This window comes from Siphateles boraxobius, unplaced genomic scaffold, assembly GCF_051911475.1.
Source record: "Siphateles boraxobius isolate OS27281-9 unplaced genomic scaffold, OSU_SipBor_1 130, whole genome shotgun sequence".
NCBI classification, from domain to species: domain Eukaryota; kingdom Metazoa; phylum Chordata; class Actinopteri; order Cypriniformes; family Leuciscidae; genus Siphateles; species Siphateles boraxobius.
Genome location: NW_027508734.1, coordinates 25,855,001 through 25,880,552, shown reverse-complemented (window position 1 = coordinate 25,880,552; position 25,552 = coordinate 25,855,001). Strand labels below are relative to the sequence as shown.

General features: G+C 38.9%; 1 protein-coding gene and 1 long non-coding RNA gene across 2 annotated transcripts in view; both read left to right on the top strand.

The window, feature by feature from the left end:
- The window catches only part of fto (FTO alpha-ketoglutarate dependent dioxygenase), a 569,808-nt gene that overhangs the window by 163,386 nt on the left and 380,870 nt on the right, over window positions 1–25,552 (top strand). The gene's annotated exons all lie outside the window — the stretch shown is intronic.
- Window positions 23,685–25,267, top strand: LOC143736611 (uncharacterized). Its single transcript, XR_013203503.1, has 3 exons — window positions 23,685–23,768; window positions 24,580–24,785; window positions 24,886–25,267. It is a non-coding gene; the product is annotated as an uncharacterized LOC143736611 (long non-coding RNA).

Below are 25,552 nucleotides of genomic sequence, written 5' to 3'. Positions count from 1 at the left end.
GAGATTTCACATGAATCGGATATATTACTCGCACAACTGTATCTCCTGTTGCTAAGCTGAGTAGTTCTCAATATCTCTCTAGCTCTATTCCAGAAGTTAGTGAGCTGCCTATTGAGGAACAATTTTAAGGCATGGGTGCACTCTCCCACACAAATGAGGATAGAAGGATTACAACCAAAAATTAAGAATTTGTCAACATTTACACTCATGCCATTTCAAACCCAAATCAGCATTGGACCCATTTGACTTTCATTGTATTGTCAAAGTTTCTTCTTTCGTATTCCCTAGAAGAAAGTAAGTCATACAGGTTTGTAACAACATAAGGGTGAGTAAATTATGACAATGTTTATTTTTGGATGAACTATCCCTTTAATTATGCTGGTGAACTCTGCAAGAAAAATGTTGATTATAAATATAATTAATTCAGTACATGCGATTTATGGATAAAAGTTGTTATATCTATTTTTTTTAATTAACTTTTTATTTTTATGATCAATAATGTGTCAGTTCCAAAACGGTGCCCCTGACGCACTGATGGTTTGATTCATGCAACATGCTAACATGAAAGTCTTAAATGTATGCTTTTGGCAGACACTTTTATCATGCAGCATACAACATGCAATGCATTCAGGCTATACATTTTATGTGTGTGTTTATATGTGTGTTCCTTGGGAATCAAACCCACAGTCTTCACAGTTCTCCGCTATTTAAGCTGCAGGAACACTCGAAGAACAAATGTAAGTCGAGTATCCGGTGTGGAGCACTATTTGTATAGCTTCAGGAGTTGCTGACTATGTAGAGCGTTCCAAATGGTCCATATCTGATTGGACACTGTGTAGGTAGTTAATACCTCTTTAGGTTTGGGACAATAATCTCTCTTTCTGTACATTGCATCTGAGACACTACTTCAAACCAAATCCTGAAGCATTGACTGCATTTGCGAATAACACTCACAGTTATTCAAAATTAAAATTATGAAGACTATTCAAAAGTCACAAATAAATAGCGTTAAACTTTTCATGCCTACTTTAGACGCAGGTCTGGCATGAAATTAATCAAAAAGGTGCTGTTTTTTTCTGCCAGGGGAAGAGTGAGAAAAAAGAGACGGAAGAGAGGAACTGTCATTTCATATTGCGAGTTAGCTGCTTAATTTGATCTTTGTAAAACTAAGTTGCTTCAGGTATGCAGCATACAGCAGTGCTTATAGCCTCAGGGCCGAAAGAGACAGAAAGAACCCTTAGAGATTTCCCCCTCTCTCCCTCCCGTTCTCCCTTCTTGAACCTCCTCTGAAGTTGCCCTTGGTTCTACATGTGTAGTGGTAATTATGAATGAGGAAGAGTTAGATCGGTACAAACCTGTGAAACATTTTACAGCTCGCTACTATTGTAATAAAGATCAATGCACATCATATCGCTACTTGTCCTGAGACTTGAGAGGGGGTGAGAACAGTGTTTTTTCTTTAGTATTCTTTCATTGTATAGCTCTCTCTCATCATCCGTACCAAAGGGAAGCGTATCAGTTTTAATTGTCGTTTGCTAGCTTTTGTGATATGCTGTGCTGAAAGACAGCAGTCCTGAGAGACATTCAGGGGACATACTATGAGAATAAAAGACGGTAAGAAGTGATTAGAGGGTGAGGGAAAGGAAGAGGTGGAAGATGGAGTGACAGACAAATTGTTTGACATACAGTTAGACACCGTTTCTCTCTCGTACAGTGCACAAAGTGGCATATTTTGATTGATTTGTGGCTGTCTTAAAGGGGCATCATTTTAAACAGGCTTGAGAGATTTGTGTCTCTCTTAAAGTGTGCTCCTCTATATAACTTTTCAGTCAGCATGTGATTAATGGACTCAGGATCGCTTCATGGGTGATGTGATAAACTTACGAATAAGTATCTTGGCAACACATTAAAAATGAGTCACTGTCACAGATAGGAAAATATGTGCTTGCTTAAAAGAGTGAGAGTGGCTTAAAGTTATTCCAGCTTGCCATAACTCAAGCACTTTTTCAATTAGAAGTTTATTTATTTTTTAAATCATGTTCCTTTTTCAGAGGTCTATGGAGAATATTTCTCTTGTGGATTGTGCTTATGTGGTTTCAGCTCCATTTCAGTTCAGCACTGCTGGTTTAAAAAATGTTTTTAATGTGTTTGACAACAACTGTGTATTCTTATCTGTTATATAAAGTCAATTGAATATCTTTAATTAGCATAATAAATGTTAATTTTCGGTCTTCCACTGCAATCGAAACACGTTGGCATTTAAACTTTAAAATAAACCAAATAGCTTAACAGGCTGCTTGAAGTTTAAATCAAATATTGTTTTGGATAATCATTTTATCAGATGAGAGCGAATCTCAAATCGTCTTATCAGAGCAGCTCTGAGACTAGTTATTTTAATCCCTTGTGCTGAGGACAGGGTTTAATTGATTCACCAGTGCTCAAGCTTCTTTAAAGAGATAATGCAATGGTGGACTTGGGTCAAAACCATGTTTATACAAAAAGTTTGTGGAATACTGTCTTATTAGGGCTCTGTATGCCTTCTGTTTGCCCTTCAGACATACTTAAGACATACAGCTCAATGACAACATACTTTCTGCTGTATTCCGGGCGTATTAGAAACCTGCTCAAATGCTAAAGCTCTGTTTGTCTGTTTGGCATGTTTGTCAAATGTACAGTAAATTAGTATATTCTATTATTGATTTTAGTATACAGTTAATAAAACCATTTATATGCATGCATACAGTTTTTCCAAATACACTTACATTGTCAATTTAATAACCCCAGTCCCCCATATTTTTGGTCAAAGGGGTTCCTCTGACAAAGAAGTTTGGGAATCCCAGCTCTACATTATGGTAATGAGTGCATTAGACAGGTAAGTGTCCACGGCTCTTTGCAGTGTTGATTGGTTATTAATTCACCCTCTCTATGGTCAAACATTTGGAAGCTTCGTCATCTCAAAGTGACCTTTTAATAGCATCGAAAAGGTTATTCGTTCCCTCGTTCATTCAGAAAGCTGTAAACTTTTCCTATCCTCTGTCAGCACTGATATCAACAATTCTCGCTCCTGATCTTCCTGAACTTCTCACCTGTGGCAGTGGCCCAGACTTGCAAGCACGCTTAGGCCATTGATGAATGTCATCTTTCGCTGTCAGTCATTGTTTCTGTTTTATTGTTCCACCCAGGCCTTTCTGTACTTTGACAGAGTCTTCTAACTCTGCAGGTAGCAGATATTTTAGAGTTAAGGGCTGGGTGATTGAGCAGGCTCGCATAGACAAAGTTGTGAAGTTGTACCCCGTGTTACTTTAACTCTTTCTGTGTGTTATCCAGTGTATTTGTCTATAATCTTGACAGCAATCCTGTCGTAACCCGACCAGCCCATAGACGTCTCCCCATCAGCCTCTGCACCGTTTGGCCCAAAAGCCCCTATTAATCATAGTCTAATTGAATTCTAGCAAACACATAAAACTCTGATTGGGTTTAGTTATTTCATTTTGCAAACACATGTCTCTGGTGAACCGTGTAAAGTGATATGCAGTGGTGAGCCATGTCATCTGGAACTGTCTCGCTGCTCTGGCTGATGTTTAATAAGCAGAAACATGTGTTGTCCCCGATTTGACTGCCATAGCTGGCCTGATGTCCGGGGAGAGCCATACTTCTGGATTGAGCCACGTCTGTTCCTATCTGTGATTAATGCTCTGTGATTTTATTTTGTGAAGGATAGCTCTTGTGGTTGCTCGTTTCGTCTCTGTGACCTGCTAAACTTCAGTCTGGAATTGCTCGGATGGCAGCGAGACAACAATGAGAATATTTCCGTCAGAGCCGACCGGCACTGGAAAGCCGGAATAATTACCAGCAGCTGTCCATATCAAACTTCAGAGCGTCAGGAGGGACCCTCTTCCTTCAAACGGACACGAGTGACATGTTCTCTGCGTTGGACTGGATGAAGAGCGAAAGAGGGAAATGGGCAAGGAAAACGAGGGAGACAGAAGGAAAGAAAGAGATCCATATGTCTCTGTTGTACCAGTCATAGCTTATTATCCAAAGAGAGTTGCAGAAAGTTTTATGTTTGTGTGTGTGTAGATTCAAAGCTCCACTCTGTTATTAGAACCTACTCTCCACTGCCCTACTGTGAGCTTAAAAGATGTTGTCTCATTTCATCATTTAATACACATTTTAAGTGGTTTTGAAATGGCTGAGCCCAGTGCGGTCTGCAGCCCTAATAGAAGCTCTTCTCCTCCATTAATACATCCAGAATTGTGATCCGACCAGAGAAACACAGACCCGAAGTACAAAGCACTTGTCAACGGTTAACAGTTGCTGTGTTACCACACATTGATCATATTGAAGTTTTCCCCCATTTCTCCTTTTTAAAGGAGCAGCTGTCGCCATCAATGTTCCGTCGCTGCCTAACCAAACTTCCCAACCAGAGAGATTAGCAGTGCACGCCACTGATTCTGCAGATGGTATGAATGCACAACCTCAGTTGTCGTGCTTTCGTTGCGAAACCTGTAGAAAACTCATCTCAAGCTTATAAATTATGTTGCATTTATGAGGGCCAGCTGCCACATTGCTACATGAGCACCAGGATTTCATCTTAACAACAACATGTGCATTCGATGTAGATGACGCTGTCATTTTGAATAAATCATAGCTGCATTTTTGTTACCAACCCTTGAAGAAGAGTTTTTTAAATGTATGAAAATGTCTGTATGCAGCATGACCAACCCATTCACAGGGTTCAATAACCATTTGTATTATTCCTTATTCATTGTGACAGGGGACCATTTTTAATAATAACTATTAAAAATGTAATATTTAATTCCCTTATAAAGCTGCTTTTATATTTGAGAAAGGTGGTCCCTCCAATGGGATCCTTATTTTTGAGGTTCCTTTGTCTCAGAAAGTTTTATAACCTCTGATAAACAGTAGTTTGGTTCATTCACTGTTTTTCATTTCTATGTTTAGCTTCTCACACTCCACAATGCAGAGTAAGCTACTTCTACCAATGAGGGCATAAAGCACCTAATGTTTCTCCCTTACATTTGTGATTGAACAAATATCATCCCGCCAGTTTTTTATACTCTAACAACATATACAAAATATGACGTATACTAGTATACATACTGCTTCGAAGGTTTGGGGTCAGTAAGATTTTTTTTTTTTCTTAAGAAACTGGTTTTTTGCTTTTATTCAGCAAGAATGCATTAAATTGACAGAAAAAGTGACAGCAAATTCTTTTACTTTGTTAAAAAAAATCCATTTCATATAAATGCTGTTCTTTTGAACTTTCTATGCATCAAACAATCCTAAGAATGTTTTATCACGGTTTCTAAAAATAATAAAGGATTAGTTGTGCTTTATCCAAAAATGAAAATTCTGTTGTTAATTACCCTAATGTCATTCCAACCCCGCTTTATATGATGAAACGATTGAATTTAGGTTTTTATTCACATATAAATATTCATCAACTCACACATCAGTTACAGTTAAACGGAAGCTCAAGCATGTTTGCAATGAGGTTCATTCTTGTGTGTTATGCAGCACGTTTGAGCTTCAGCAAGAACCAATAAGGTTTATTCTCGCACGTCAAGCAAGTTCGGTTGAGCTTCTGTTTATGTTCACTGATCAATGTTTATATGTGAATAAAAGCCTACATTTAACCTGTTCATCATATAAAGCAATTGTGTCTCTTCAGAAAATCTGGACTAAATCACTCAATTCTTATGGACTAGTTTTACGATCTCTTTATGACTTTTTTGAAGCATCAAAGTTGTAGTTGCATAGCTGTCAATGGAGAGTACAGATTTTATTAAAAATATCTTCATTTGTGTTCTGAAGATGAACGAAAGTCTTACAGGTTTTGGAATTTTATTTTTTGGGTGAACTATCCCTTTAAGCAGCACAACTGTTTTCAACATTGATAATAATACAAAAAATGTTTCATGAGCACCAAATCAGCCTATTAGAATGATTTCTGAAGGACAAAACTTATCAATTAAAATATTTTCAAATAGAAAAGTTTATTTAAATTGTAATAATTATTTTGTAATATTACTATGTTACTGTATTTTTGATCAAATAAATTGTGAGCATGGAGAATTTATAGTAGTATATGTGAGATGAGGTTCTCCTTCTCACTTCCCGAATTGTGTTCGCTTCAATCCAATATCCCCCATAATTCAGCAGTGTTGTCTCCCACCTTGCCGTACAACTAGTAAACGTGTAAAACGGATTCCTAGGGGATTTGCAATATTTTAATAACTTTTATAATTTCACGATGGGCCACAGAGACCTGATATCAGTTACTGGTTTTTAAGAGTCTGGCACAAGCTGGGATGCCAATCCTCGTTTTTCAGAGAAGACTCCTGTCCAAAACTAACAGAGGGGACAAGCAGGCAATTTTTGGAAAATGCGGTTTTCAGTTTCTGCACATATTTTTCCAGCCGTGCTGTGAGGCCATGATGAAATGTACATCTGGCCCCCGAGAGCGAGGTTTACCTGAGTGTGTGTCAGGTGATAGCCTGCCTAATGACTCTGGAAGTTAAACAGAGGGGCTTTTCTGGCTAAGGTTTCATAGAGCCCCCCACGCCACTAAAAGTGTCGCTCCACCGGTAAAATGTGATCTTTTCACTAATGAACGACACGCTCCGTTTGTCTAGCTCACACGCCTCCTGCTCTGGCCTCTAGGGGGAGCGGCACTGAATGATGCTCTGTTTTTGTTTTCTTCCTGCCCACATTAACTGTTATTGGCCACCGTAAAGTCTTAAAGCAACGTTTGTGGAACATGGCTGAGAGAAAGAGAGTTTGTGTTGCCGGCTGTTCCTGCATACACTACCATGACTGTTTGCGTGCTCCCTTTTAGTTAAAGAAGTGTGTATTGGTACGCATGCATCTCTCACACTCCACACCCATACCAATCTGTGAGGTGTGACATCGGTGTGCATGAACGGCAGCTTCACACACATCACTTTCACCTTGTCCTGCCCCACTCACCTCCTCATCACTCCTCCCTCTCCCTTTAGCCCTCTCTCTCTCCTCCCCCTCACTCAGTCATACGCTGTCTAGCTGTCATTGGAATATATGTTTCACAAGCAGTAGTGGGACAGTAAAACTCTCCAGCCACAGTGTTATTCTAGCTGGACTAACAGGCACCACTCTGTGAGTTATGCTGCTCTCTTAAAGTAGTAGACATGTCAACATTTTTTTTCTTTCGCATATCAGTGTCCAACATTCAGGCTCGAGCAGCTCGTTATAGTCCGGGCGTAATAGTGTGGTGTTTGAAAAGTGTGTTGAGGTTTTCTTTTTGGCATGTAAATCTGAGAGCACACTACAGGACTGATATCCTTAAGTGTTTTTAGTCAGGCAAAAAAAAAAAAAAACCCTGATTGAAGCCAACTCAACATGTGCACAATTAGTTGTAGACGCTATGACAAATTTCAAAATGATTTGAGTTAATGAGTAATCTCATTGAGAAAATTCAATCTTAAAAAAAAAACCAAACATTTACTTGAGAAGCAACATAAGTCATTAAAGGGGTTAGTTTACCCCAAAATTTAAAAATCGGTCACAAACAGCACTGGACAAAATTGACTTTCATCATGTATTTTCATCAAAATATCTTCTTTTGTATTCCATAAGACAAAGAAACATGTTTGGGACAACATGTACATGTACAACATTGTACATCTTTGGGACAACATGAGGGTGAGTAAATTTCATTTTTGGGTGAACAATCACTTGAATAGTGTGACTGCAACGTTTTCAGAGAATTCATCTTTAATATGTGTATAAGTGTACGCTTGTACTAAAAATATGTTATGCCCTATGCAGTGTTGCTCTCAAGTGTATGACAATCTTCTGAATAGTAAAAACAAATTCTAGTGTGCAAAAGCGATCCAACCCTTTCCTCTATTTTATTTGTTGATGCACTATCAAGCATCAAGTGAGTATTTGAGTTTGTGTGAATTGGGAATTTCATTATAATAACTAAATGATCTTGTAATTTACATGCCTAGTATGCTATTAACTGAATAAAGTGTGCACGAACACGATAGAAAACATGAAACTGAGTCTGTGCGCTGGGCGATGACCTTTTGTCTTTTAGTTGGTTTGATTCAGCCTAATTGAGTCTGAAATGGAAGAGATAATTGAGAAACATTGTTTTCCCCCAAAATCAGCGCAGAAAATTGGGCGAAGAAACTCCACAGATTCCATCTGGGTCTGGTCACATTCTGCATGTTAATTCATACAGTACTCTACACTTGCTGTCTCTGTTTTGGTTCAAAACATGTTTCTTACATAGTTGCATGATTTACGTCAGTATTTCTTATGCTTTAGCTCGAAACAGACACCGATGTGTTTGGCCAGGTTTTCTCACAACAGATCTGATTCTAAATCTGTTAGGAACTTTGCTGTTAAATCTACAAAGCATGTCTATTCTCTCCTCTTTTTCTTTTCTCATGATTTTACATTTTCCTTGAGGGCCAACATGTAATAATCCAGATACTTCTTGTCATGACTTTGCATATGTTTTCCTGCTATCTGGTAAGGCTGAGGTTGTAATAGCCCTTGTTGTGAGTCAAGCCGTGGACCGGCTGCACCTGGGTCAGATAAATGCTGTCGATTATGCTTCTCTCTCTTTGGCCACTGACATGCAAATAAATGTGTCCATAAATCGAGTTTGTGTGCTTGAAAGAGAGCTGGGATATCTGGGATATTAGGGCAGAGCAGCGTCTGATTGGCTCCAGCCGCCGTGGCCTAACTTCAGTGGGGAAAGCCAATCTGGCTGGTGTGTGTGTGTGTGTGTGTGTGTGTGTGTGTGTGTGTGTGTGTGTGTGTGTGTGTGTGTGTGTGTGTGTGTGTGTGTGTGTGTGTGTGTGTGTGTGTGTGTGTGTGTGTGTGTGTGTGTGTGTGTGTGTGTGTGTGTGTGTGTGTGTGTGTGTGTGTGTGTGTGTGTGTGTGTTTGAGTTGTGGTAAGGAGGTGGAAAGTAGAGTAAGTCTGAAGCTAAGCCAAGAATAATAAAGACTTCTTTATTGCTGCTCAAAAATAATTTGATTGAATTTGCACAAACACAGGAGTGGCAAGGAGTGTGTGTCAGTGGAGTGCTTGAGATACGTGTCATGTACACGTGTGCGCATGAAGTCCTTGTGATTCCCATCTACAGTAGCCGCTCATTGGTGATCCAGCAGTCAGAGCTCCTTGTAAGTAACCCTGACAGATCTTTAATGTGTTGGCACCAGATTCAGCCACTCTCAGCTGGCTTTCATTTGCTTTGCTCCAACTACGTCTGTCCAGCAAGCAGTTCTACCTCCTCACATTGCTCCACTCCTGAGTCCACAGTCTCAGTAAGGTCCATGTGAGCAGCTTTAAAGGGGATGTAATGGCCAATCTAGACCACAAGCCATTTTAAGCGGTCTGTGTGCCAGTGATGTATGTAGGACAGGGCTGAGCTTCCTGGAAGATTTCCAGAGATACCTCAGGATCTTTCAGTGGCGCTCCAAAAAGCCTTGACTTTTCTGGGGATTTCTGAAAATGTTTGTGTTTAGTTATATGCATAGTGTTTTTACACAAACACTCTAAACTCAGTGGGGTGTGCAAAGTGCGTGTAGTAACAAGTTTGATAACACTTGTTAAATTGTATTAGTGTGATATTGTGATATTGTATAGGCTATATATTTACCATCATACATTTATATAGGAGGTCTATAGTATTTTTGTTGTTGTTGTTGTTGTTGAAAGTCTTTTCCCACACTAAAATAACAAAATAAAATCCTTTAAAATATTAAATTCATGCCTGGTAGGAAGTATTTATGGTCCATAAATCTACCCAATTCACTTTTCATTGGCAGAAAAAATAAATAAATAAACAAACAAATACATATGCACATTTTGGACCCTGGCTGCCCTTCTTGTGAATGGTACAGAAGGACAATATGTTGCTTCATATTCTCAGTTATCAAACATGCTGTCCTCCCTCTCTTGTTCATCTCTGTGTTTTCGTGGAATTAAGTTTGGGTGTAAGTTCATCCTCAGAAAAAAAGGCATTGTGTAAGGCAGGCAGAAGCTCCATCTAAAACTCAAGGAACACTGAGATGCACACTGAAAGCATTCAAGTTGCCACATGTACAGTGCCTTTAGGGACAGCTGAATAAAGCTGAGTAATAAAACAGACACATAAAGAAACACACGGTTTCTCATTAAAGCACTGCTTTTCTCACCCATTGCTCTTCATTGTTGTACCCTTACTGGTATTGCTAAGTATTATTTTGTTTTATACTGTACTGTTTAACTCAGTGCCCCAGTGTAACCCCAGAGTTTATTTGACTCCACACTCAAGAGTGTTAAAATTAACTCTGAATCAGTGTTAAAGTTAATGAGATAATCCATTGATTTATTGAGTGATGATTGACCATTAGTGATGAACATCTGATAACAAGCAGAATCAATGAAGGAAAGATTAACCATTTTATGTCACCATTATGGTGATCGGAGTTTGGTTTAATTGGGTTCTTGACCCTGGACATTTTAAACATTATTTTATCTTTAAATTAGAGATGCACCGATTACAATTTTCTAGGCTGATTCCGATTTTCGATTTTTCATTGAGGAAAAATGAAAATTTTTCATTTCACCTGACGATACAGATTTTAGCCGATTCCGATTTTATTTTTTCTAACCACTTTACAGCACACACAAATATTTATTTTCCATCTTCTCTTTAATAGAACATTTTGCATAGAACATAGAACATTTTTTGAACATATAATCGCTATAAAATATAACTATATAAATTACTCCTGGTGTGGGAAATTCACACACATCTAAAGGGCAGTGTTATGGAAGAACCATTTCTTTCTTTTCACATCCAATATCCAACTAAAAAAAATTATATATTTAGCAAACTAAACTTCTGTATGAAAACAGGTAATGGCAATAAAATAATATATAAATAACAAATAAAAATGAAATAAATATAGCCTTGCAGTATAAAGATATTTCTCAACACACACACACACACACACACACACACACACACACACACACACACACACACACACACACACACACACACACACACACACACACACAAATGCTTATTGCAATCACTTAATCACTTGTACATAAATGGCAAGTTTTATTTCACAAACAGTTCTTCTCTCATCTGCCACATGTCCAGCCAGGCTAAACGAGAGCTAAGCTCGGGCAAGTGCAGGGAAATGATTGGGAAATAATAAGAACGAGTTTAAATGGGTAAATTTTCTATAAATATTTTTTTTTCTGACACAGCCTACTCCAGTTCTTGTAATATGCAAGAAGACATGCAAATTCTGTGCATTTTGGGCACTTTTTGGGTGAAATCATATTTATTTTGTCCATCAAAAGTGTTTTCACTGAAAGTGATGTCGACAGCAAAAATAGACTCTGCACCGAAACCCCCGCTTCACTGCTCACGCCACGCTCCTGTTTGACACTCACGCGCTGCTCCTGCTCCCGCTGTGAAACGGCCGTAATTCACAAGGTTTCCTACATGTGTGTTCCATGTGCACGTGTGATCCTTATGTTGTGCGATGTTAATCATGCGGCAGACGAGTGCATTTGACCAGCATAAAATCGGAAAATGTCAGACTGACCGGCTGGTCGCCGGTCATGGCCAATCACGTGAAAATCGGCCAATTCCGGTCCCCAGCCGATCAATCGGTGCATCTCTACTTTTAAGTGGTGGCAATCAAACTGCTGTTCTTAGTAAACTTATTAAAGGGTTAGTTCCCCCAAAAAGGAAATTTCTGTCATTAATTACTCACTATTATATCCTCCTAAACCTGTAAGACCTTCGTTCATCTTCGGAACACAAATGAAGATATTTTTAATTGAATTCCGAGAGTTTTCTGACTCCACATAGACTGCAATGTTACTACCACTTTCAAGGCCTAGAAAGGTAGTAAAGACATTGTTAAAATATTCCATGTGACTACAGTGGTGCAACCTTAATTTTATGAAGCGATGAGAATACTTTTTGTGTGCAAAATAAACAGAGAAATATAATGACTTTATTCAATAATTTCTTCTCTTCAGTGTCAGTCTCTGAATGTGGTACACGTTATAAACCCATGTAGTCCTCCCGCCAGCTAGAATCTTGTGGCTCACAAGGTAGGAATCTGTCTAGGGCAGGGGTCACCAACCCTGCTCCTGGAGAGCTACTGTCCTGCAGATTTTAGCTCCAACCCCAATCAAACACACCTGGACCAGCTAATCAAGCGGTTTAGGGTTACTTGATAATTACATGCATGTGCGTTGGAACAGGGTTGGAACTGAAGTCTGCAGGACAGTAGCTCACACACACACACACACACACACACACACACACACACACACACACACACACACACACACACACACACACACACACACACACACACACACACACACACACACACACACACATTCAATGTTTGTGTTGAGAATAAAGCATGTTAAACTACTAATTGATGCCTAGGTGAGGTTTCCTATTTATTAGAAAAAAACTGTGTGGTCCAATCCATGTAAAATACAAAATGATTTTCAGGCTCTTGTTCAGTGCCACATTTAATACCATCTATATATGAATCTATATACTTTGCACTGGGCATTGCAACGATTTTTTCAATCGTGCTTAACATTTTCTAAACAAGTATTTATTTCCAGTTGAATTTTCTGATTTCCCATGGGCCCCCCCTGACTGGTTCTTGGTCCCCCCTGTGCCCCCCCTTTTATAAAATCCTGGAATCGCCCCTGACCATAACCCCCCAAAAAAACAAATGTCAATGTAATACTCTAAATTTACCAAGCTGGGATTTTCAGCACACAGATGGCGCGCTAGTTGGAGCTCTTTGATGCAAAACCAATGTATTCACGAATCAGGAAAAACAAGTATTCCAATTGCAGAATAGTAATCTCTAACCCTCAATCCCCAAAAGATGATAAACAGCATCCGTGACGCAACCCACAACGACGTTGAGTGGATCTCGATGAATTCCTTCCTCCTCGAACTGGTTAGATGCATCCAAGGAAATCCACACATATCTACCGATTTCGACGATCTCTCAGTGTTAAAGACAATAATCACGCACTTGACATGAACTCCCAACTACATACACCACTGTGACAGTTTTACCCAAAATTAACCAAATAAACACGGGTAGCCTATATTCTTCCGGATTTCAAACGAATTACACAACTTACTATAACTTAAACTGCAACACTGAACTTGACAAAATAAACCAGGGAATATTCTTCCGAATTTTTTCACAATCTAAAACTAATAAACAAATCAATGTGATGATTAAAAAAAAAAGATTCTCTCACATGGGATCCTCGTGCTCTATCGCCTCCATCTATCTGACTCATGCGAAACTAAAGTGCGTCTCACCGAACTCTCTCGCAATGTTTTCTTTTTCGTGCTGCAAGCTGCAAACTGATGCGTGAACTTTCCCAGTTTACACCATACTCGCAAACTTTCGTCACCGAGCTGCCACTCAAAATGTGCGTGAGCTTTGACTACTGTCAGCCTTCTCAGCTTCAAACTTCACTGACCCATCGCCAAAAATGCTCTTCCTTTTTATTTTTTCCTTTGACCACCCTGCTCCTTGAACTTGAGGGGTCAAAGTACACAGTTCTCATTGTCAGACTGATGCCCTGTCCCAAATGGCGCACATCATGTGGACTTTCAGTCTTGTGGACTTAAATTGCACGTGCTCGCTGAGTCTACGAGTCCGTAGGCCGTCCCATTCGTCATAGACTGTAAAAGAAATGGACACAGCGACTCCCTTGATTTCAACAGAAAAACGTGAATACCCATTAGAAGCACTGACTTCCTGATGGCTGAGCGTACTGCGCAGGCTCACACTGAGCTTGACGACGTAGATGTGACGTGAGCAACCTGTCTGACACTTGTAAATCTTCTAGTAGCTGTGCCACACACCGAATTATTTCCAATTCCTCAAAAATGTTGTTGAAATTTCGTCCTGTTGCTTTTATGGACTCTCTATCTATGGGCTTCTCCCTTGACCTTATTTCTACATGTCCCCCTGATTGCCTTATAGACCGTAAAAGATTGCCTGCGAGCTTCTCCTCCTGTCTGTACGGTAATGCCTCTATTGTGCGACAGAAAGTTGCGTGGTTACGACACAATCGTTAGCCTATTTTTACAAAAACGGCTTCTACAGGGCCATAGCCTAAGATACAAAGTAATGCAGCCTTTTATACATTGTCGTGTTTCTTTAGAATTAAATAATGGACAAATGAAGTCTTTGGACGCCTCAGATGTAAAGTTATTCGCTGTCAAAGTGACGCCAAAATGAATGGGAGTCAATGGAATGCTAACAGCAGGTGATGGTCTGCTACAATGGCGGCCCCCAGGGAGGCTTCAGTTTCCAGCTGATGGATTACCCCCTTGAGCCCGCATGGATGCAGGCTCCAAACACTTTAACTACCCAGGAATCCTTGTGAAAGGCGAGAGCCCTATAGGTCTTCACTACATGACGTCACTAAAGTGTGGACTCTGAGGAAGTCCACAAGCCCGGAGTGTGCCATTTGGGACAGGGCCTGACTCTCAGAATACACAATAAAATGCAGCCATTGTATGATTGGTTTTCCCTTACACATTTGAAATAACCCTTTTATAAACATGTCTCATATATGAACATGAAAAAAAAAAAAGAAAAGTCAATCAATACTTTGTTTACGTATGTGTGTATCATTTCAGACCCAAATACAAATAATTAAATTCTGTTCTCATTTAAAAAGAAAGCGACAGTTATACATTTAGAAACCCAAACATTTGTCAAGGTCTCTACACACCATTCAGCACTTCCAGGTTTGACGTCAGAACGCTGGCTCAGTATTGCCTGCCTCCTGCATCAGAAACACAGACATGCGTCTTGGTGCTCACGTAAACAGCGTCATAGACTGACATGGAAGAGAATAAATTGTTAAATGAAGTTGTTATTTCTGTTTATTTTGCAAAAAGTATTCAATTCAATTCAAATTTATATGTATAGCGCTTTTCACAATACATATTGTTTCAAAGCAGCTTTACAGAAAGTGCATTTCAGAAAAGTACATAGAAAAAAAAAATACAGTTAGTTAATCATGTATTAATTTAGGGTATAACATATCGCCGGCGTTGAGTCGTCTCTTCACAGGCGTTGAGTCGTCTCTTCACAGGCGTTTAGTCATCTCATCACAGGTGTTGGGAACTCTGAAGTCTCCGTGAGAGGCTGGATACAAACTGGAGCTGACGAACGCCATTTACCTCGGGACTAGCGTCCCGAGATAACAGCAGAAAAGCAAATGGGAAATAATTAGCATAGCTGCTGTTCATAAAATTAATGCATTCGATCTGATTCAACAGTGGTATAAAAGGTAAGCATTATGTGAATGCTTGGCTAAAGAGATGCGTCTTTAATCTAGTTTTAAACTGGGACAGCGAGTCTGAACCTCGAACAATATCAGGAAGGCTATTCCAGAGTTTAGGAGCTAAATGCGAGAACGCCCCCCCCCCCTTTTTTAGTGGACTTAGATATCCTAGGAATGACCAGAAGCCTCGAATTTAGTGATCTTAAAGAACGCGATGGATTGTAGGGCTATAGAAGGTTCATTACATATACAGGAGCTAAACCATTTAGGGTTTTATAGGTCAGAAGTAATACTTTGTAATTGATACGGAACTTAATAGGTAACCAGTGTAGAGATGATAAAATTGGTGTTATATGATCATATTTTCTTGTCCTAGTAAGAACTCTAGCAGCTGTATTTTGCACTAACTGTAGCTTGTTTATTGAGGATGCAGGACAGCCAGCTAATAAAGCATTACAATAATCTAGTCTCGAGGTCATGAATGCATGAACTAACTTTTCTGCATCAGAAACAGATAGCATGTTACGTAGCTTAGCAATGTTTCTAAGGTGGAAAAAGGCTGTTCTTGTAACATATGAAATATGATTTTCGAAAGACAAGTTGCTGTCTAGTATAACACCCAGGTCTTTTACTGTAGTGGATGAAGTAACAGGACATCCTTCTAAATTAAAGTTGTATTGTACGAGGTTTTGTGGGTAATTTTTTGGACCAATAAGTAGTACCTCCGTTTTATCTGAATTTAATAGCAGGAAATTACACGTCATCCACTATTTTATATCTTTGAGACACTCTGTCAATTTAGATGAGTTAGTGTTTTCATCTGGTCGTGATGAAATATATAATTGAGTGTCATCAGCATAACAGTGGAAATTAATTCCATGTTTTCTTATAATATTACCAAGTGGCAGCATATATATTGAGAATAGCAGAGGGCCTAACACCGATCCTGTAAAAAGTATTCTCGTCGCTTCATGAAATTAAGGTTGAATCACTGTAGTCATGGACTATTTTAACAATGTCTTTACTATGTTTCTGTCCCTTGAAAGTGGTGATTGTTGCAGTCTATGTGGGGCCAGAAAGCTCTCGGATTTCATCAAAAATATCTTAATATGTGTTCGGAAGATGAACGAAGGTCTTACGGAGCTGGAACAACATGAGGGTGAGTAATTAATGACAGAATTTTCATTTTTGGGTGAACTAACCCTGTCATGCTACTTTGTAATTTAGCCAAAATATAAAATAATGCACAGTGAGACACATCTAATAATGTATTTGAGTCAGAGATATATTCTCCACTTAGTTAAATGTGCTGGAACAGATTCAATCTGTCCATTCTAGATGCATGTTTCATGTATCTGTTCTCTGATTCCTAGACAGAGCTATGATGTCAGCAGCTAACCTGAGTGAGAATAATAACTCTGTTTATATGGAGGTGAATCTATTTTCAAGCTTTTTATTCACTGTACACCATAAATGTACATCAGTGGCACCGCCATCTTTTGGACCCGTCAATAAACCATTAGCAAATGCAACATATTTTCACTCACCCTTTTGAAGGCTGTCCTCTGAATGACCTGCAAGTGTTTTTTTTCTTTCCTTAGAGCGAAGTTTAGAAAATGAAGGAGTGAATGAGTCTCATCATCACTCGCTCATTTAATTAAAACTCTCATCTCATTAAACCTGCCTCTCATTATGGCCCTCATTTGCTGCAGCTCACAAATTTGAAGAGTGGGGAGGAGAGAGAAAAAAGCAAAGCAAAAGCGAATCTGTTTACAGTGCACGCTTTTCATTTGTTTAACCAATCCCACAGAACACACTCTGGTTAGGGGTTGTGTTTGATATGACTCCGCCATTGTTTATTTTGCCATTTAAATGTGTTGAAAATGAAGGTATCTGGAGATTATACTGGTCTCCAGCTCGCCCTTTAATTTGTAGCCCCACATGCAGGCCTCTAGTTTAAAAATACACTCACAATGTAAACTTGGGTTCACCCCTCTAGAAGAATACAGTCTATGAAAACAGACTAAAGCCCCTATCATCTGGTTTCCCTCTTCTGACCCAAACAGTGGTTCTCTTATATGTCTATCAAGACTAGTTGTAATGTGGTTTTTCTACTTTGCTCACTAATAAAAATGTGAAATTAGCTTAATGGTATATTCAAAAGTGCAGTGAGTTGAACAGTTTAATATGTGGTGGTTTTGTTGTAGAGGCCTTCATGTGTTGCTCAAAGCATAGATCATGGGTTCGAACCTTTTGATATGGTCACCAAAAGTCTAATGATTGCTTGCAAGTGAAGGTTTAAACATCAAATTATAAAGACAACATGTTCCAAAAATGTTTTTTGTATTATTATTATTATTATTATTATTACTGTTGTTGTTGTTGTTGTTGTACCAAGGCAAAAGCTAATTATTAATTATTATTTCGGGCCTGTAAGATTTTCTTTTATGTTTTTGTCTTGTGCTCACCAAGACAATACAGTAAAAACAGAAACAATACAGTAAAAATAGTAATGTGAAATATTCTTAAAATTCAATGTTCATTCATGTTTTTTTTATTATTTTAACATATTTTAAAATGTAATGTATTCCTGTGATGCATAGCTGGATTTTCAGCATCATTACTCCAGTCTTCAGTGTCACATAATCCTTCAGACATCATTTGAATATGCTGATATGCTGCTCAAATACACTTATTATTTTTAATGTTGAAAACACTTGTGCTGCTTAAAATTTTTGTGGAAACAGTTATACAGTATATTTTGAGAATTATTTAATGAATAGAAAGTTCATTTATTTGAAATTATTTTTTTTTGTAACAATACAAAATTCTTAAATGCCATATTTAATCAATTGAATCTATCAGTGTTGAATAAAATTATAATTTTATTAACTGACTTTTGAATCGGTATAGTGATAAGCTTTTACAATAAAAACTATACTTTTTTATTATTATTTCTTACGGTTTAAAACTTGAGCTGTCAATAGAATAACATAATTGTGATTTAATATGATTTCCAACCAGTTAGAGAGCAAAACAAAACTATAATATACAGTTATTTAAATATGTTAATATTGTTAACTTCTGTTAACTTTGATAAAAACATTTTTTTTAGTTTAATATTTTTTGGTGTAATCATTTTTTAATAATCTATATTTTTTTTACTCTCAAATTTATCACAGACTCTCAAGCACCCCCATATGGACCCCTTTTTGAAAACTTAGATGATTTGTGACAGCCACAGAGATAAATACGTACACACTGCAGACAGTAGGCTATCATGGGGAGTTTTTGGAGGACTTCTTGAGATTGCATCTATTTATGTTAAACTGACACCATGTTCTTTTTCCTGTGGCAAATCGGTCATGTGCTGTGCTGATTGTGTGCCCACCACTGGCTTGTGAGTGTTAGTAAGCAGACACCAGACTGGTCTTCAGGTTTCTGTGCTGTCTGACTGCAGTACGGTGTGCTCAGGTTCCCTGTCTGCGTAACAGAGGCTTGTGGGACAGATGACCTCACTAGATTTCACGCTGGACGCTCTACAGGTAACATGAGTATTCCTGCATCTCATGTGCCAGTGAGTGAGAAACTGTGACCATTTACACTGGTACACATTAAATTATTACTTGCATCAAGGCTCTGCGTATACTGGGCGTTGCATATTAATGATAGAATAAATCTTTTACAAATATGCTACATATTTCACTCACAAACGGTCAATAATTCATGCCATTAGACCATTATTTCACTCCCGGGTGAATTAATTAGTCATGTAGAGCTTGAATGTACAAATGCCTACAGTGTTAGACACGCTTTTCTGATCTGTGAGACATTAACAGGAGAAGCCTGATGAAAAAAAAAATCTTAAACCAGTCTAAACAGGTTTGCTGGTCTGTCTGATGGTTTTAGATAGTTTTGGCCACTTTTCAGCTGGTCAGGCTGCGAGACCAGCTGGCCACCCAACCGAACACTCGCTTGGAGTCCATTCTTATCTAGATGAGACCAGTTTAAACCAGCTGGTTTCATGAATTTTTTTTTTAACAAGTATTACTTTCCTGAAAAGTAGATCTGATGACATGTTTTCATCTCTCCTTATATTAGATAACATCTTTATTGCTTAAAATAATTGCTTACTATAAAACTTATTAAACTTAGGCCAACAATGATTAAGTCGGTGTATGAACCTTATTATATCCAAAGCCAAGAAGCCCAAAATAACACGGGCACTTCTGCTGCCCTGGTTAAATGGCTTGAGTAAAGCAGCTCATTGTAAGTGGCCTGATATAGATGGTGTGGATAGACTGTGCTGTCTGGTTTGGTCAGACCGCTTGTGGAGGGCTTAGAATAGTCTGAGAAAGAGAGGAGAGACCGGGTGTGGTTAGCAGCTCTTAATGAAATCTTTCCATTACATTTGAGTGTGGGTGTGTTTTTCTGATGACTGAGCACCTGTCCATTACTGATAGATCTCCTCCTGTCTGGTGCATGTTATTTCCCCGCCTTAAGCCCACGTTTCTTGTAATGACCCCCCCCCACCCCCCCCCACCCCCCCCATCTTAACTGGTTGGATAATATTATTTTACAAAGCTTGTCGTGCGTGCTTGTGTGTGTTTGAGCAAATGGCCAGCTGTCTGCCAGCTGTGTGCCTAAGTGTTGATTGGATTGGAGAAAGAACCTATATGACACACACACGTTTCACACCTACCACCAAATACTTCTCTGCCAAGCAGACATTAACAAATTTAAAGCTCACAAGATCAAACATAGCAGAAAATTATGAATCAGCCTTTGGTGGACTATTAAACATGCCCACGCGCACACAGACTGAACATTAGCTTTAAGAGGAACAGATGCAGTAAGATGTCTATACCCTGTGTAGGATGTCTACATCTATATTTAACAAGCATCTTTTTAATTATTATTAGAGCCTACAGTATAATAATGCTTCACACTTATTCATCAACATTCTTGTATTCTTTTTGATCGGATAGCAAGTACAATTAAAGGCATACTCTTTGTTCAGTACAAGTTAACAGCATTTGTAGCAAAATGTTGGTTATCACAAACAAATAAGTTAATGCAACTCAAAAAATAAAACTGTTATGATGTGAATTCTGTATTTCATGGAATGGAAGTGAATTGGGCTGAAGTATGAAACTGATAACTTCATGGAGACACATTAATTTTTCTCTCTTAAAACTGTATTATCTGAGCTGTTAAGTTGTATTAATCATCATGTTTACATATTTTTCTGTGATGTTGTGGCAACAAAGTTGTACATTTGGATTTCAATTCACACAAAAAAATAGATAGTATGCAATTTCTTCATACTAAAATAACACGCATAATATGCACATATATTGTTTACATCTTGTGGTTATACTTTTGAAATAGTGATTATATTAATATTTACAGATTAACTCCATTCACTTTCATTGTAAGTGCTTCAATGTAATCCAGATTTTTGCTTTTTAAAATGAACATTATGCCACAGATGCAGTCGATTTAACTCGAGTTGTACTAAACTCACAGACTAGTATTGCGCATACCTCTGTTAAATGGAAAGTTGGTTGAATGAATGTGTTGCCATATATCTGAACTTAATACAAATTATCAGACGTTTTTAGTGAGCTTTTTTATGCAATTGCAGAACATTTTTCATTTAATAAAAAAAAAAAGAAATTTAGTCACATTTAGCTTTATTTAGTGAAGTGAAATAATTCCAGATGATGTTACTGCTCACTAATGCCCCAAACCTTTAATAGTTAAGATTAGATAAGATTTGACTGTGGAAACGTTCAGGATCTCATAAAGCAATCGCATGAAAGTGTTCTTTAAAAAGAAGAGAAACCAAGAGAAATACCTCCAATGCCCCTGTTTCTGTTCTATCCAGAGCGCAGTTAGCAGAGTCAGGAATGCAGCGAGTTTGGATTTGCCAGAACTGTGGTTGGTTTGCATATGTTTGTAATTGATTTTTTAAATATTTATTTCTCCATTCACAATCTTTGTTTGGCTTTGTGTAACTCATATCAGAATGCCACTCTGAGCAATTACAAACTTCTGGGATGGCCCGCCGATGAACCCCGAGAAACATTTGATAGGTGTCAGCGGTATGCCTGTGTGTGTGTGTGTTTGTGTGTGTATGTAGTGTAGAGATGAGAGAGACAAAGAAGAGAAGACCAGACCAGGAGAAATGGATGACAGTTACATGCCTTTCAGCCAATTAATTGTCATCTCAGCTGTTGTTTTAACTCTCTGCCCCGCGCACATCCCCACTGTTATTCTTATCGTTTCCGGAAGACGAGCTCATCTGTGTATGTAAAAGAGCCAGATGACCTTCAGCCCCACAGCAAAGGTCAAAGTTCACCCAATGTATATTTCATTAGCAAACGGCGGGGATTCGAAGAGGGAGACACATAAATAGATCCAAATAAAGCTCTGGGGATTTTTCCATGCTATATACACTATTAGCGCTAATTATTCGGCTCTCCGCTGCCGGTGAAATGGCATTCGACATGCTCTCACAGCTCTCTCACACAGGAAGGACATTGTCAGTCTTTCCTCTCATCTTCTGGAGGAGCAAAATAATAGCGAGAATTATTTAGTCATGAAGCAGATTATCGACACTTACATCAGAGGCAAATAAAACTGCCTGTCTGCTTGAAAACACACGGATAAATCAACTTTTCCATGAGAGACTTGTCCTTCGGTTGTTACACTTCTGGATGTCACGCTCTCCCTGCTGTTGTTTAGTCCCACATCCCGCTGAGAGGCCATCTCTGCAGTCTTTCAAAAATACACAAGCTTTTGTGCGATAGGAAGCACAGAGAAGGGAATAAATGGTGTGTGTGCGTCTGTGTGAAAGAGCTTACAGTTCCAGTGAGTGACGCTGATTTAGCATTACAACAGAGGAGGCGGCTCTGCTTGCCTACACTTTAAAAAGTGTGTGCACACACTTGGCAAGGGGTGGAAGGGTGTGCGTTTGGGCCTGACTGGATTGATCAAGCATGGGCTTTTTTTCTGCCTCCCTGGAGCCCCCTACTTCCTACTTCCTGTCTATCCAGGAAGAGGGGGACGAAAAGAATTCCAGAAAAGAATTAGTTTGTGTAGAATGCACAAGCTCTGACAACACACACACACACACACACACACACACACACACACACACACACACACACACACACACACACACACACACACACACACACACACACACACACACACACACACACACACACACACACACACACATTCCAGAGCTTATTGTGCCCAGCACAGGACAAAAAAAACAAACTCTTTGTCTCTGGTCCAATAGAGGTCCCCTCTCGCCCGTATTTGGAAGACACACTCACACAAACACAAAATCTCATTTGCATGGCAATAGCATTATTAGGGAGAAAGATGTCATGGTGACAAGAAGTTTATATGTTAGCACAAAGAGAAGTGAGGAAGAATGGAGTGCTCTTTGCTGTTCATTTGACAACCTTTAAAACACACACACAAACACTTTTTTTTCTTCTTCTATACACTCACGCTTATACATTTTTTTTTTCTTGTGAACTTGTGTATGTTTACAGGTGTAGTCATAATAAAGCAACAGAGGCACAGTCTTCATCTTCGTCTGGATTTGCACAAACCGGACTGGAACCATTTGTCTGACATTTCAAATGTTAAAAAAAGACTGACTGAAGATTTAGTTCAGACTGAATATGAACTTAAATTGTAAAGTAAATGAACTTGCTTTCCATCTGATTATAACGTAGATAAAAGCACAGTGGAGTACAAACCGCTGCTGAACTTTCTGGCCTCCCGTTGCATCGCCATTATGAAAACGGACACAAGAGTATTTAATAAACCCTATTAATCTTGTTGAGAGAGCAAGTTCATTGGTGCACTCTTTCTTTCCCTGCTCTCTCAATCAATCAACCGAGCTCTGCTAATGTATTCATGCAAAACGCACAGCACAACTTGTTTGACAGAGCTCCGAGAAAAGAAGAATTTATGAAGTCTTTCCTTCCACCGCAGCCAGTCCAAAGAAGCCCTTAGCCACTCTCACAATCAATACCTGAGCTGGTAAATATATGATCTATAATTATATAGGGAAAACATTAGCCATATATCTGTTGTCAAGACAAGGCTTGAGAGGAATTCACACAATGCGACTCGAGGAGTTTGATTTGCAGAGTTGAATCTGACTCTGGGACCCCACAGTATTGATAACGGAAGCAGTCCAGAATCTGTTGAACAGGTCAGGTGACACTTCCGTCTCAGCCATGATGTCATCGCTTTCACAGGGGCACAGAAGCTGTCTTATGAGTTCACACTGAGAGGAGAAATTCTGTACTACACCGCTGACTGATGTACAAGGGGAAAGCAGGTGATTCCTCTCTCTCTTTCTTTCTCCCTCTCCTTTCAATGGAAAACAAGATCTATCCTTACTATTGTGTTTGAGAATTGTATCAACATGTTATGTTGTAAAAGGAATATTCTGGGTTCAATGCTATGCTACTTAAGCACAATTGACACATTTTTTACATTTTTGTGGTCATTACCACAAAAAATAATTTCGAGTTGTCTCCCCTTCTTTAAAAAAGCAAAAATCTAGGTTTCATTGAAGCACTTACTGTGAAAGTGAATGGGGGCAATCAGCGTGTGTTAACAGGATTTTAGTGTTAAGGATTGCTTTTCTAACCTTTTCTGTGTAGTTATATCCAATTTTAATCAACCCATAAACCCTAAAATGACTCTATTTTTTATTTTAATTTAACATCTGTACAGTTTAAATAATACACAAGTTGTAAAGGAAGAATTAATGTGTTTTTTTTATAAAATTATAAGCTTCACATTTCTGCTTTTAAATCTTCCAAAAAATTGGCCCCATTTACTTCCATTATAAGAAAAGCAAGCGTCAAGTCTAGTCGAGATTATTTATTTATTTATTTTGTGGTACTGCCACAAACCTTAACCTGTAGGCCTACACAATAAGAATATTCCTTTAACGATGAAAAAAAAAATAGATGTCAGTCATCTAGTAAATCATCTTTTAAAATAACTCTTCCAGTGATCATAAAAAAGTTCATTTTTTCAAGCCTGGCACTGGTGTGATCCCTTTGTAGTTTAACCTTTACAGTTCAGTCGCTCCATTCAGATCACATTCACCAAGGCAGTCCTTTTTTCATGCTATGGAGAAAGGGGAGCAAATGCAGGGGGAGACAGAGCCATGTCCGGGCAGACGCGAGGAGAGAGGGATGGAGACTTCTCTTGAGAATTCTTTGGGGGGAGGAGAAAAAAGTGCAGTACTCTGCTTCAAAGAAACATTTCCATAATTGCCCTGTAACTCGGCCATAATAGCCGAGGAGGCTGAGAAAGGCACAATCTTTCAGATGGCTGAACGGTAAAGGCTCTCACCACCTTTCTGTCTTTCTCTCTCCCTTTCTTTCTCCGTCCTCTTCCTTTTACACCCATAACCCTTTGCCTCACTTGTTGTCTTTCAGATGGAGTGAAAGAATTCCTCTCTCTAACCTCTGTCAACAAAGGGCATGAAATTAGCGCTCTCCACAGCCCCGCCTCCTGTCCTACAGAGTGTCACTCTCTCGTTCTTTTGTCCCCGGACCTGTCAGAGAAAGAATCAACTGACAAATACCCCACTGCACCTTCATCACTGTGCGTTCGGGTGCTGTTTTCATAGTTCCCAATCACATTTCCTACATTTGACATGCCATCACTGTTCAGCTGAGATGGTGAACGCCTTCGTAAATTTGCCTCTCTGTGAGGTACAAACAACTCAGTGGTTCTGAAGATGTTTTGATGGATTTTCTGTGGGGTTTTTTTTATTTATTTTTTTATCATAAAACTAATCCTGGCTTTAGCAGACCAGACACTGGAGGCTGGTGCTTTTTGTATTTGTGTGTGTAAAACAAGATTTGGGGGTGTAAATATGGTTATCTCTTCTCTGAGGCAGCAGAAGTGTTCAGATGGCCTGTAACCTCATGAACAGTGACAGTGTGGAACATGTGTCCTCTATGCTTTACTGTTTTCTTCTATAGCCTTACAGGTCATCTAAACATGCCAGCCATGTCTGAGAAAAAAAATAAAAAATTCTACACACTCTGCTGTGCGTGTGTGTGCGTGGTTGTGCACGTGTTTGTGTGTGTGTGTGTG